This window comes from Castor canadensis, chromosome 5, assembly GCF_047511655.1.
Source record: "Castor canadensis chromosome 5, mCasCan1.hap1v2, whole genome shotgun sequence".
Classification (NCBI taxonomy): domain Eukaryota; kingdom Metazoa; phylum Chordata; class Mammalia; order Rodentia; family Castoridae; genus Castor; species Castor canadensis.
The window spans coordinates 175,064,189-175,079,616 of NC_133390.1; the positions used below are offsets into that span (position 1 = coordinate 175,064,189).

At 36.0% G+C, this 15,428-nt stretch overlaps 1 long non-coding RNA gene across 5 annotated transcripts in view; it reads right to left on the minus strand.

The window, feature by feature from the left end:
• Window positions 1–10,251: 10,251 nt before the first annotated feature.
• Window positions 10,252–15,428, minus strand: part of LOC141423433 (uncharacterized) — a 79,528-nt gene continuing 74,351 nt past the window's right edge. For 4 of the 5 annotated variants that reach the window (XR_012448318.1, XR_012448316.1, XR_012448317.1 and 1 more), the window contains 2 exons: window positions 13,524–13,827; window positions 10,252–10,535 (listed from right to left, as the gene is read on the minus strand). This is a non-coding gene — a long non-coding RNA (uncharacterized lncRNA). The remainder of the gene's footprint in view (window positions 10,536–13,523; window positions 13,828–15,428) is intronic. The other variant, XR_012448320.1, reaches the window with a different exon arrangement.

Genomic DNA, 15,428 nt, shown 5'->3' on the forward strand with positions numbered 1-15,428 from the left:
GATAGAGATGAGAAAATGTCATCTGTTCCAGAAACTAGAGATATGGCTACACTTTTTATGAAGAATGAAGAGATAGGACGGTCTCTAGGGTGGAGTTCAGTAGCGCATAGAAGTCTTTTTTCTGAGCATGAAAAGCCCTCCAGCTGCCATCAGTCACGCCTTAGGCAAGGCAAACATCCAGCCTTCATATGATACTTGGTCTTCCCTTTCCTTCACAAACTCACCTGGATTCTCAGTAGGGTTTTTTAGAGGGTTTCTGTCAATGTCTTTAACAACGTTACAGTGCTCTGCTATCCATCCTTTTCTCAAAATATGATCTATGCCATTAGATTTTTATTTCATACTACCCATAGTCATACAAGCTCCCCTGCCATTTTTAATTAATTAATTCACCCTTTCAAAGGGTATTCACTGAGGATTGACATTCCTATATTTATTGGTGCAGATAGGATAGATGCTGAATTTATGAAGATAAAACAGAAAGATCTGTGTGAAAGGGCAGTGCTCTGACGCTCACTGCATTTCGTTTATGGCTGACTACTTCCTTTGTCTTCCAGGTATAAAGTTGCTCTGACTGCTCCATCCAAGGCCTAGTTTGCTTCTAGCTTTTACATCATTCCGAAATTCTGCATATCATGATTTAAGAGACTGCAGTTTGAAGATGTGAATCCGAGAGGAATTTCTTGGTTAAGAATTAGAGGAATATGGCTCAAACTGTCATAAACTAATGGAGGGATATATTGGTTCATGTAGTTGAAACATCTTGGTATGGCCAGAGCAGGTGTATTCATGATACTGTCATGAAGTTGTATTTACTCGCTTTCAGTATGGTGGTTTCGTTCCCACACAATGTTCTCCAGTTGTAACAAGACAGCTCCAGTCAGCCTTCAGAAGCAAAGTGCATTGTAGCACTGATGTAATCATGACACTAGAGTAGTTGTCTATTCATTTAACCAGTTCAGTGAGATCATGGAATTGTCTACACTTCAAATCAATTGATAAGTCATTCTTATCCACTCTGCAAAGTAAAGATGGAAGATGTGAAGTTTCCCAAGGAAAACCTGATTGTCATTGCCAGAAAACAGATTGAACCAAAAATACCCACACAGTTTTCTATCCTATGACAAAATCAAAGAGAGATCACCGATCTGTCTATTTGGAACTGCCTGATGACTTTACCACACCAAAAAAAAATCACTGTGGCCCAGCATCTGATTCTTAGAATTTCTGATCTAAAAATCTCATTATCGCAGCAGAAGACATTTGGTCTATGAGATAATAGTCTGTGCCAATCCAATTCATAGGAACAGAAACATAAACTGAAATGTTGGCTTTCCAATCTCAGTAAAAAAAATGTAAATGGGGTATGACTCAAGTGGTAGAGTACCTGTATAACAAGTGTGAGTCTCTGAGTTCAAACCCTAGTACTACCTCCCTTAAAAAGAAATAAAAGTAATATAACTTTCTAGTTGACCAGAAAATAAATATGAACTACATTCACTGGATCCTGGTATAAAGTTATGTGAGAAGATAAATTAAAACCAGTAGAAGATTAGCTGAACGTGAAGTGAGACCCAGAGTAACTAGTTATACTATGATGTTCTGTGATACTCACCCATTCTTGTTCAGTGTACACATTCCAGTAACTGGGTACACCTGTTTTCAAACAGGCACATCAAGGTTCTTAACCTCATTCCCAGTAAGTTCTGGGTTACCTTTGCTGAATTTCACCTTCCTGACATTTCAAAATTCTTTACTTTTTGAATTCATATCTTTCCATCTAATCTAATCTAATCTAATTCCACTAGAATTTTAATACTAATATAGATTCTATGTTTGTAAATCTTTGAGTTTGTGCTTGTTAATTATACAATGTTAAGTTTTATGGTGATATTTCCGTACATTCATATAATATATTTTGGTCATATTCAGCCCCCTTTTACGTCATCAATGGTGTTTTCACAGGAGTGACATCTTATTCAACTGCATAGTCTGCATTTGCTTTGTAATTAGGTAACAGTTCTTGATAATTACTATTTCTTGATTCAGTTATGGAAAGTGTCAGAAATTTAAGTCTACATCATGTTGATTGCAACAAGTGTTTAGCTGCTTACTAGAACTTTCTATATAGTTTCCGAGCTGAGGAACAGTTTTGCACAGAGTTAAGCTCTTTAAAGCCAGGATGGCCAGCAGAAAATACTTTAATAGTCACTACTCACAAATTGGTGCCTTTCTTCCTGGAATTTTGTACACCATGTTAAGAAATCATATGATCTGAGAATTTTCTTTTTATGTTAAAATAAATAAAAAAATGAATTCATAAGACATGATTATTTGTGACCTTGTTTTACGTAATTTCAAACTTACAGAAAGTCGCAATTGTAGTGAGAGTAACTTTCTTTACCTTTCACTCAAATTCACCTTTTGCATCTTGCTCCACTACCTCTATCATTCCCTCTATATGTTAGGTATGTTGGAGTCATTATGCACTTTTCCCTAGGCCCTTCATTGTGTATTTCCTAAAAACAAGAACATTTTTTTTCAGATAGTCTCAGTTCAATGATAAAAATCAGAGAGTTGAATAGTGAGGTAATGATATTATGTAGTCAATAGCCCATTTATTTTTTTTTTCATTTTTCTTTTATTATTCATATGTGCATACAAGGCTTGGTTCATTTCTCCCCCCTGCCCCCACCCCTCCCTTACCACCCACTCCCCCCCTAGCCCATTTATTTTTAATTGCCTTAATAATATTATATTTAAGCTGTTTTCCGTCTGGATCAGAATAAATCCAGATTCACACATTGAGTTTAATTGTTAGTTCTTAATAAAGAACTGCACTGTCTTTGTCATTTCTAACTTTGACATTTTTGAAAACTACAAACTATTATTTTGTATATTGTCCCTCAATTTTAATTTTCTGCAGGATTAGATTCAAGTTATACATATTTGTTACGTTTTCTTACGTCTTTTTATTGTAGTATGTTAGGATGCTCATGCTGCTGGTTTGCCCCAAATTTGATGACAATGTTGTTCACCACCTTAACATTGGTGAAGAAGGTATCACGCATGGGTAGTATCTATCAAATTGCTCCACTCTAAAGTTGTTTTACTTTTTGTTTATAATTCATATGAAATTTGGGGAAAGATGTTTTTGGACTGTCTACGTATTACTTACATTTCTCTCTTCCCAATGATGAGTCCACTTGAGAGATGTCTGAGCATAAATCACCCAGATGAAGGAATTACCCTAACAGATGCTGGGGTTGGGAATAGGAACCAGTTTTTCCATTTCTGTTTTAAGTGTTCTGTGTGATATTTTATTTCTATGCCTGTACTAATTTTTGGGTATCTGTAACAAAATGCTGACTCAGCTGAAATGACAACTTTTGAAGGAGGAGGGGTTTATGTTAGCTGACAATTCAGAGATCTCAGTTCATAATCCTTTGCTCCTTTGCTCACCTGGGCCCATGGTGAGGCAGAACATCATGGCGGCAGGAGCATGTGGAAGAAGATGCTGTTCTCCTAATGGCAGACAAGACACCCAGAGAGAGGAAGTCACTGGGGACCAGGTGTAACCTTCAAAAGGACATCTCTGCCTCCTAGTAGGCTCTACTTTCTAAAGTTTCTAGAATCTCCCAAAATAGAGCCTATAAATGGAGACAAAGTGACCAATACAAGAGCTTGTGGGAGGCATTTCTTTTCAAACTATAACAGTCACTTTAATTTTGTACACAATTTCAGTCATCCGCTTAGCTTCCTAAGCACAAGAGTATATATCATTTGGGGCAACCTTACAGTCACAGGTAAACCTGGGAGGGAACATGATCATCACTTATGAGCTGTAATCTTTGGAAAACTGTTTAAAATTTCTGAATTTCACTTTTGTTCTCTGTCAAAGTAGGATAATGATGATATTATCCAAACTTCGAGATCGTTTTGAGATTAAATCAGATGACATTTTTCTTAACAACTAACAGAATATCTACAATAAGTGGCCAATAAACATAGCTTTGTTTCCTTGTGATATCTTCAGGTTTTTTTTTTTAAGTGAATAACATCTATAAATCACTGTCTATATAAGAGAGTATAGCTGTGGGGAAAAAAGCAATATTTGTTTAAATGTGAAGAGAGACAATATTGACTACAAAGTGGAGTTGTGGGCCTTGTAGGAATCTGGGAGAAGAAAGCTCTGAGTAGGAGGAGCAGGAGCAAAGATCCTGAAGTGGCAGTGTGCTTCACATCTGTGAAGAAGGATGTGTGGCTGGGGAAGAGTAAGTGAGCTGAGGATGAAAAGGATGAGATTAGAGGTGGCCCAGCCAGATTAGATAGGCCCATGTCTAAGTCAGAGTTCTATTCTAAGGGAAATGAAAGAATTTGAGGCACGAGAGTCATTTGTTTTTACTTATAATCAAAATGAATCCCTATCGTGGGTTAAATTTTGTCCTCCCAAAAGGTAAGTTCAAGTCCTAATCCCTCAGTACTCATGAATGTGACCTTATTTGGTAATAGGGTCTTTGCAGATATAATAAACTTCAGATGAGGGCATACTAGAATAGGATGGTCTGTTAACCAATATGACTGGTTTCTTTGTAAGAAGAGAGACACTTGGAGAAGAAATTCATATGAGGAAGGAGGAAGAGATTGGAGTGATGTATCCTAAGCCAAGGAACACCAAGGATTGCCAGCAGCTACTAGAAGATGCAAGAGGCAAGAATGACTTCTTCTTAGATCCTCCCAAGGGATCATGGTCTCATCTACACATTGATTTTGGATTTCTAGATTCTGGAACTGTTAGAGAACACATTTTTGTCATTTCGAAGCTATCTAGTTTATGGTCATTTGTTATGACAACCTCAGAAAGCAAATGTAATCAGTTTGGATAATACATGAAGACTGTAGAGGGCAAGAGTGGAAGCAGGGGACTACATCAAATGGGAGACACTGGTGACATGGACTATAGTTGTAGGGGTGAGCATGTAAGATGTGGTCAGACTTTGATTATATTTTTCAGGTAGGGACAACTACATTTTATACAGGGTTGGGTGGCCCAAACCAGGGACCCTTTCCAGAGTAAAGGGGATGTTATTTATAATTACAATGGGATTGACAAATTAAATGTAAAAATAAAAAAGACAGGGAGGACCCAACAGTGTCTCTAAGATTTTGGCCTAAAATACTGGATTAATAGAGTTAACCAGGTACAAGATGAAGAAGATGATAGAAGGAGCAGATTTGAAGGGAAAAACCATGAATTCAGTGTGGGGTCCATTATCATTTGAGGCAACTTAGATGCATGGATGGAGTTAGATGAAGAAGCCGGAGCTCAAAGGGAAAAATTGGGTGTGGCTGTATATAGTTTGGCTGTGACTTAATGATACTTAATGTCATGAGTCTATATGAGACCTAGAAACCTTGAGAATGAATAACAGAGAAGGTAATAACTTTCCAAAGCATTCTAGTAATTATCAGGTTGTCTAGAAATTACAGGTGCCTGTACAAATACTTTAGGATTATTTGAAGATGAAACAATTCTATTAGTTAAATCATACCTTTGACATGAGGAGAGATTAATTACTTAAATCCATAATGCCCAATGTTAGAGGACTGAAGAATATTCTAGTTCTGTGTTGAAACTGTGGATCACTGCACCTCAGGCCAATAGATTCTGCTTTCGAAGCTTTGGAATGAGGCCCAGAACTCCTACTTTGCAAAAAGCATGTCAAGAATCTCTGATGTATGGGCCACATTTTTGAGGACACTTCCTTGACGAGTCTCTGTGGTTATGCTTTCTCCAGCATTTATACTCAGTTTGTGTATTCCATAAATGCAAGTTGTTGTGTATCTGAGTTTCTTAAATTTTGCCACTGGCTCCACAGCTGTTAGGATCCTCTAGACAATCTCATGATAACAAATGTGGGTGGGAATGACGGCAGTGTTTCTGAATTTGGAAATCCATCTTGAACATAAATGGTGTGGAATAACAGATGAACCAGACAGAGGTGGGTGGCCAAGGTGAAGAGCTGTGTAGTCCTGGTTGCAGTCAGTGCCAGACATTCCTCCTGTTTGTTCTTACTTAAGGGTAGCTCAGAAACATTCAGCCTGAAACCACTAGAGCCTCTGTCCTCACCTTTGGTTTCCTTTATCCATCTGCTTCTCCACTTTGTTAAGATGTATTTGCTCTGTCTTACCTAGAGCTGTAGTAATTTTAGATTGATTACTAATCAGAAAGGTAGCACAATTCCCCTAAGCTCTGCCTATCTGTAATTGGGTTTTTTTCCTTTAATATAAATCCCAGTGGAAATATATTTTAAAATGCAGTACAGTAACAGCAGAGTATCTACACCTTCAATTACTTTAAAATGTTCATGATACTCCCAATTAGCTAATTAGAGGCTGTGCATGATTGGAGGATGTTAGAGGTTAGCATACTTTCTAAACTGTGCAGAGGTACCAGAGAAAATGGGATCGTTTCTGATTAGATTCCAGAAATGTCACATTTTCTTATATCCATAATTGTATAATTAGCATCTCTGTTTTTTTTAAAAAATAAATATTTTAAAAGAAAAGGAAAGTGAAAAAAAATAAAAAGGGCCTCTTTTCACTATTTTTTAAAATATCATTGAAATAGGGCTGTGGGTGTATCACTGTGTTAGAGCAACATTTAGCATGCACAAGGCCTGAGTTCTATCTCTACCAAAAGAGAGAAAGAGAGAGAGAGAGAGAGAGAGGAGGGAGGGAGGGGAGGAAGGAGGGAGGGAAGGAAGGAAGGAAGGATGGAAGGAGGGAGGGAAGGAAGGAAGGAAGGAAGGAAGGTTGTCTAATGATATCTAACTTGCATCTTAATAACTAATGGTGCTAAGTTTTTGTGTGCATGCTTGCTACCTACACACATTACCTTAGGTGAAGTGTCTGTTCATATCTGTTGCTCATTCTCTTATTATTTTCTTACTCTTTAGAAAGTTCTTTGTATATAATGAATATAAGTTATGTGTTAGGTATGTGATTTTAAAATATTTTCTACTAGTCTGTGGCTTTACTTAACAGAGTGCTTGTATGGAAGAAGTTTTAAATTTTAATGAGTTCCAATTTATTAATTTTCCCTTTTGTGAATCACAATATTGGTGTCTTATTTAAGAACTCTTTGCTTAGTCCTAGATCATGAAAATCTCCTCCATGTTTTCCTGTAAAAATTTGATTGTTTTATTTTTTATAAATAGATCTCTAAGCCATTGAGTCAATATTTTATGTATAGGTTAAAGGCTTCCTCTTTCATGCCTTTAAATATCCAATTATGCAGGTATCACTTATTGGAAAGACTATCCTTCCTCCTCAGAATTGTTCCAGTACCTTTGTCAAAAACTACACTTTTTCCATAAACCACCTGGGAACTACTCCTCAGTTCCCTATTCCATACCATAGCATATCCATACAGTAAGTCTTAAAATTCAGGTATTGTAATTCCTGTAACTTTATTCTTCTTTTTCAAGATTTGCTATTCTAATTCCTTTCTCTTTCAACACAGATCTTGGAATTGATTTATCTACCTGTGAGGAATCCTCCCAAGATTGTGATAGTAATTCTGTTAAACCTATAGATCAATTTGGGAAGAATCTACATCTTTATTATGTGGAGTCTTCCATTTATTAACTTCTTTCACTAGAATTTGATAGTTTTCAGCACACAGATCCTGTGACTGTTAGATTGACACCTACTATGTCTTTCTTATTCTTTTGAATGATTAAAAATGGTAACAAAGTATTTTAGCATACAAAATTGATCATACACCTGTATGTATCTCCTCAATAATATATAACTTTCTTCTTACTTTTCACATTTTAAGATAAAATGTGATAAAATGAAAAATTGTTGGAATCTATTGTTCTAGATACAAGGTCAAAACATACTGAAATTTGGTCTCTTGAAATTATCCAAAGTAGGGTTGGATGTGTAGTAGGTATCACAAACTTATTGAAGGAATGAATAAATAAACTGAGCGAATCAGCACCATGAATGTGTTGGGGAAATGACTAAACCATATTATACACACATAAAAATACCCACAAATGCATGTAGATACTGTTCTTCAAAATTTCTGCATGAAATAAGGATTTCTCCAAGGAAAGTTCATCAGATTTTCTGGGAGGGCATATATGGTCTGAAAATGTTCTAAAATTTTAAGTTCCATGAAGACTTAAAGTACAATCTCTAGCTGTGACTCATGGCTTATGTCATTCCAGACATTTTCTGTACCTAATGATGTGGTTTCTATTTTTCAAGTTTAGATTATATTACATTTAATATTTTCTAGCTTTTTTATACTGACTATCATATGTGAATATTTCCAAAAGCCATTAAAATTATTTTAACATAATATTAATGTTCAGTAATATTCTTTTCTATATTGTATGAAGATATAAACAGTCTACTATTTCAAATATTTCATTATTTGATATATTTGTTCCTAATTTTTCACATGTATACTTAACTATTACACATATAATAGTATATAGTTTGTACCTTGGAAGAAGAGTCATAGATTTAATATACACATAGTTTTAAGTAAAGGATACATATATAAAATGGTTTTCCAATCAACTGTCATTATGTAGCATCAGGATATACAAAACTGCAGCCATTCTGAGGAATTCTTAAAAATTATTTGTTAGTTAGAAATGAAATCTAATTATTTTTTTCAGTTTTATTTCTCTAACTAGGAAAGATAAACGTTTTCTGATATGTTTAATTGCCATACGCAGGTCTTATTATTTTGTTGGCTGGATGTCATCTCCATCCTGCTTCTTCATGCTTGACCCTACACAAAGTACTTGCCATGGATTCTCCTTTTCTTCCCTCTCAATGGATGTACGTATGGTTTACAGCAGAATCCTTCTACTGGATGTAAGATGAGATAGCCCTGCAAGTGACTGGACTCATTCGGGCTATGGAGACTGGCCAGTTTTTCACCAGGAACATTTAGATTTGCTCACAGGCACACAGATAGTCCACATTTCTGGCCGCTCTCCGCCCACACCTGATACGTACCACTCCCGCACCTGCTTGGTAATGCCCTCCGTCTTTCCCTTGTTTTCTCCTTTTGCCAGATAGGTACAGAGAACTCTATACCTAGAGACCACACATAGCAGATATCCCAAGCTTGAATTTCTCTGTGACTGGATGAAGTAGGGACTTTTAGATGGTTTCCTGACCGGAAGCACTGGGGTTGACTCTTGTGTGACTGCAAGTCATTGAATTTGGCAATTTGCCTTAACTTCCTTACGCACCTAGTGATTTTTTAAATGTCATTTCCTGTTACTACTGTTTGGACTTCTTACACTAAAGGAATATATTTCTTCAAAATCTTAAACTATATGTGCTTCTTCCTTTGCAAGAAAAAAAAAAAAACCCAAAACTACAATGCCCAGAACATCCCATGTCAGGGCTCCATATACTTCCCTTATGGCTTAAATTGTCTGAGTTCCCTGACTATGCTAATAGTTCAGTGACACTGTAATAGTTACTCTTGAAGTCTTTGTTAAATATTATAGAGGTGCCAAGGAGCCATTTTATGTTAATAAAATAGAGGTTTTATTTCTTGATGTGTGTAATAGGGGGTTTATTGCATTCACTGAATTATTTTTTTATTATTAAGAGAGCATTAGAAACTGTCTTTGGTTTCACGGTTTTCCCTTACCCATTATTGAATCACATCCATTGTTCACACCCTCTAACCATGGTTGTAACACTGATACACTTATGCAGCTTTGTTTCCTCTGTAATTTTCTGTCATTCTTGAATTTCATATAAGGAAAACCTGTTCTGTAATTTGGTTGTTCTTAATTTTCCAAAAGATACAAATTTCAAGATGAAAATCTTCTGGGAGAGAAAAGTAAAAATCAAAGATTAGTAATAAAATTAAAAGGTAGACATTTAGCAAATTCCACAAATGCATACATTATTTGACATCAGGATTTCAACAGGTACGGCTGTAATCATCCAAAGAATGCTTCGCGGCTTAATGAGGTCTAATGCAACCTAAGTCACATCTCACAGCTTGCATGCATGTTTGTCAAAGTGCTCAAAATAGTAACAGGTCAGCATCAGAAAAGATTCTGAGTAGAACACATGTATGTATGAAAGACAAAGAGAAAACAAAAAGTTTACTTCTTTCCTCTTAGATTTTTTTATGAACCCAGGAATGAAATTGACATGAAAGATCAACAAGAGAAAAAAAACATTTATTGACACAAGTTTTACATGGCATGGTGTAAGGAAATGAAGACCCAAAGATGATAGAGTCAAACAGTTTTATACTGAATTATACTAAGAGTAGTAAACTGTGAAAATGAGGTCAAATAGAAGTACAGAAGTGCAGGGGCCAGGGTGGTCAAATTGAACAGAGGAGTGACCAGGAAGGTGAGAGTTGGGACAGTTGGTTTTCATGTATACTCCGCAGCTTCAACCTTGTTTCTTGATTAGACTTCTATTTCCTTTTAGGAATAGGGAAGACATATTTCATGCAGCAACTTTATCTCCTGTTTTAGAGAAACAGACTGAATGTCAGAGGTAATCTAATACCTGTTTTTTTTTTAATGTGCTCTTAACTTAAAATAGTCAATATGCAGAAGAGTATATTTAGGGTGGCATATTTCTTTTTGGGGGTGGTACTGGGGTTTTAACTCAGGCACTCTACCACTTGAACCACTCTGCAAACCCTTTCTTGTGTTGGGTACTTTTGCAAAGGATGTTTTTGCCTGGGCTGACCTTAAACAGAAATCCTCCTGCTCTCTGTCTCCTGACTAGGATTACAGGTGTCAGACACTGGCATCTGGCTGCATGGTAACATATTCTTAAATCTTTTAAAATACATCTCCCACCATATACATATATGTGTGTGTGTGTGTGTGTGTGTGTGTATTTATGTGTGTAGTATGTATATATATATATACATATATGTATATGTATGAGTTTGGTTTCTTTTTACCTTTTTATTAGTATATAATGGTTGTACAAGGGATTTTGGTGTGACTTTTCCATATATGTGTACAATATACCCCAGTGAAGGTCATCTCCACTATTCTTCTCCCCGACTCCCTTCCTTCCTTCTTAAAGGGACAGGTTTCAGCCTTCCATATTTGCATGTACAGGAAGTACATTGACCATTTTCATGCTCCTTTGCCCTCTTCATTTACCCTACCCCTCTACCAGAACCCTGCCCTAACATAACCTGTTTTACATTCCTGTCCTTCATTGTTTAAATGTATGTTCATGATTCAGAGGGGTTTCGCCTTGGTATTTTAGATGTGAATATAATATACTTTAATTAGTTTAAGCCCCTCTATTACTCTTCCTCACCTTTTTCCCCCCGACCCCATATTAGTCATCAACTTTCAGTGTGTTCCTTGCTCCTATACAGATACAATGTATTTCAGTATTATTCACTCTCTATCATTCTCTTCTCCTTTCCCTCTGCGTCGGTCTCCTCAAACGGTCCCAGTATTGATAATATGTTCTGTACATATATGTATATATGATCTTGCTTGTATTTGGATCTATCTTCCACATATCAGAGAAAAGATGTGACTGTCTTTCTGAATGTATCTTTCTTCACTTAACATGATGATCTTCACTTCCATCCATTGACCTGCAAATGATATATACTTTCACTTTCCTTATGGCTGGATAACATTCCATGATACATACCTATATTCATGTGTAATATACAGGAATGAGCTTTTAATGAACTCTTATTAAGGGATTTTAGTGGTAGTATGTTGTTATTGTCATTTATGGAGGAAATTTACTAATCTCTCACAACTAAGGAGCTAGAAGGGAGCCTAGATGATAATGCATTATCTCAAGTGAGATTGAATGACTTCATGGAGCATTGTAGAAGTAGATTCTCTATTACTTTGGAAGGATTTATCATAATGCCTCTATCATAGGATGCAGACATTACAAACACGAAGTTATCGGATATGAAGCAGAAAATATGTTATGGCATAGTTTCAAGTAGAGTTATACATTCAGCAAGTGGATCATGGACGGCAGCACTCCTGTTTTCATAAGCCAAGACCACTTCCCTTTTTGCCCTGGGGGTGGCTTCCCTGTAGGAAGAGTTCATTTCCCTGCATGGACCAAAGGATTTGCTTTGAACAAAGGTTTTGGGGCACAAATGATAGCCTGTCAGTTATAGAGAAATTTTTCTTACTACTTCTATTTAATGTTCTCTTGCTCCCTGATCATTGTAGCCACTGATTCTATGATAAGGAGCATATATAGTAGGTATAGTAGACATAAAACAAAAACCCACTTAAATTCTGCTTACCATAGTAAACTCACAAAAACATGAAAGAAAAATAAGTATATGTTGTCGTAAACCACTGAGATTTGAGGGTTGTTTGTTATATAACATTTCATAGCAGCACCTCATTAAATTAATGCTCTTAATTTAAATTATATTGGCTTCACATTTTTGATTTCTGTACATTTAGTAAGTTTATTTGATTATCAAGTTGTTTACAAGCTAAAAATACACAAAGTCTTCATGCTTCCACATACTGGAAAAGGAAATCATTCATGTTAATTATGGAAGTCTAAGAGATTTTTGGCTTTTTATTTGTTTTGAAGGAACATGTATATTACCAAATTTTGATAATTTTGAACTAAGTGAAGGGACTGATGGTGCAAAGGGAAAAGTGTATTTCTGACCAAATGAACAGCTACATAGAGGGAAAAACAAGAGTTTTCAGGGTGCATTTGGATGCATATTGAAAAGTGATTCAGAGCTATTGGTTGGGGAAGTGGGGGAATGGGTAGGGTAGAAGGATGGTGTGTGCAAAAATGTGCATATATAAATAAACATGAGAGAAAGACATAGTTTTGATGTGTCTTTCTCATGTTCTGCTTCTTAAGAACAGGAAACAGTAACTGGATGTGATGTCTCATTTTGCTTTAAAATATTTTGGGTCTAACACTTTATGGTTGAAAAGTATAAAACCTGTTTTTATATAAGAGAAGCATTTTATTTCCTATAGCTAGATTTGACTGCTATGACAATGTCTATTCATTTTTGAAAACTAAATAATTTAAATTCCTTTTATTGGTTTTGATGTTCCTACATAAATATCTACTTTTTCACTTTTGGATGCCCTCAAATTTAGAAGAATGATACAAAATATTATGCACTTCTGCTTAAAATTAAGGAAATATATTAATTTAGGAAAACATAGGTTTTGTTTTCAATAAATGAAATTTGAAAATCTTGAAAACCAAATAATCTTTGGAATAAATTTTCTACAAACAATACCTGCTTGTGTATTGTATGGATATAAATGCACATGTGATATTTATTTCCTATTTTATTTATTTTTATGACTTATTTATTTATTCATTCAGAGCTGAATCATTCAGCATCCATATAGCTTTATGCTGAAGGAGCAATTTTCAGAAGATGCCCATATGCTAGAAATGGTAATAAAATAATAGTTCTAGAAACAGAAGAAAGTGGCAAGAATACAGACCTATGTCTAGTAAGGCTAGTAGCTTTTCTTCTAGGAAGGACTCAGCATTAGAACCTTTGACGGTTGCCAAGTTCAAAATGATTACTCTGTCCCTTTTCTTTCTTCTGTACATGTCATAGCTTCTCCATTTGCTTATTTCAACTCTTCCTCATTTCCTTGCATTTCTGTTTCCATCTTGCCTCATGTCACTGAGTGATCTCTTTTGTGCCTTGCAGACTGGGTTCATCAATTTGATAACCCCTTCTCTTCTGGTCTTGGGTTATAGCAAACCTCTCGACACCCTAGATGCAGAGGGTATGAATAGCTGAAAATGTAATATCAGGGATTAGAAAGAAAAATCAACATGGTTTATCTGTGATAGAAAAAAACAGTAACTGGGAGTTAGAGGACATTCTTTGTGGACCATGGTATTCACTGTTTTATTCCTGAATCTTTACATTGCTCATCTGAGAAGAATGTTTCCTTCTCCTCAAGAGGGTAGATCCCGAGAACTATTTAGGAGAGGTAAGAGAAAGGGTGATGGAGATATTTTTACAATACTTAAGTACCTGGTTGAAGAGAGAACCAAAATTATATGAATAGGCCAAAGGCAATGATAGGAGATGAGGTTTTTCAGAAGTAAAAGGACAGGTCCAAATTAAGAGTAAATACTGGGAGGAATGGAGGAGAGTATAAAATCTCCATCATCTATTCCTTTAGCTTCTTCTTCTTCTTCTTCTTCTTCTCTCTCTCTCTCTCTCTCTCTCTCTCTCTCTCTTCTTGTACTGGGGTTTGAACTCAGGTCCTCATGCTTACTAGGCAGACACTCTACTATTTGTGCCACTCCACTCACCCACCCTAGAGCTTGCTGTTTCTGAAGCATATAAGGCTTGGAAACACCTGTGAGTAGGAGTTTCCATCTCTGTAGAGGAAAAAACTTACAAGTAGAAATTCAGGTCTTGTGAGTAGACAGTGGAACTTGAAAAGCAAACCACTTTACCTTGTGGTTTTGCCCTGCTAGATAGATCTAGACATTGAGTATCCTCAAATGGTAGCAGAGAGTATCCTTAAGGAGGCAGGACTCTGTGACTGAGTTGCAAAGGAATAAACTCTGTTTTATAAAACATATCCCTCTTCTCATTGTTTCAGAAGCTCTCATAAGGGTTTAATTGGTGTGCCTCAGCATGGACTTGAAACTAATGGGATATTTGTGACTCTAACTCTGGACTGGAATACAGCCACCATGAAGCCAACACGGGATGAGCTTTCTATACAGAGAAGACCAGCCTCAGAAACAGTAATTGGGGCACTAACGCTCAGCTTTCTCTCTCCACAATGCCATACACTTTCCTGTTCAACCAACACATTTATGGCCAGCATTTAATCATGAGACCTTCCTTCTTTAAATCCTTAAAGTCATTTATCCCACAATCAGCATAGACTTTAACCCATCCAATCCTCATGATCTTCATGATGGGCCAGACACAAGTGACCAAGGCTGTTTTCCTATTCTTGCAGTGCAATCACTGTAGTTTGGACATGTACACAACCATAAATATAAAAGTAGTCCATATTAAGAAGAGCTTAATTTATAAACAAGTAATATGGTGATTCAAAATGTTGACTGTCTAGAGAGAATTAAGGAAAAGGGGAGAAATGTGATTGAATACACAAGTTAATTGTATGGTGACAGAGAATATTTTAGTAAGGTTAAAAATGAAGCAAATTATATGAAAACACAAGGACCAAAGAGTACCAAACATAAATATGTAGTCTAATTTGATTAGAAAAGACTATTGAATATGTGAAGATTACAAATATTGAGATTGACTAGGGTCAAATTGTAGAATGATAAAGTCATAGTGACCATGAACAATAAGGAAAATTATTAATAGTAAAGACTAGGATAAAGTTGAAGATGTTCAT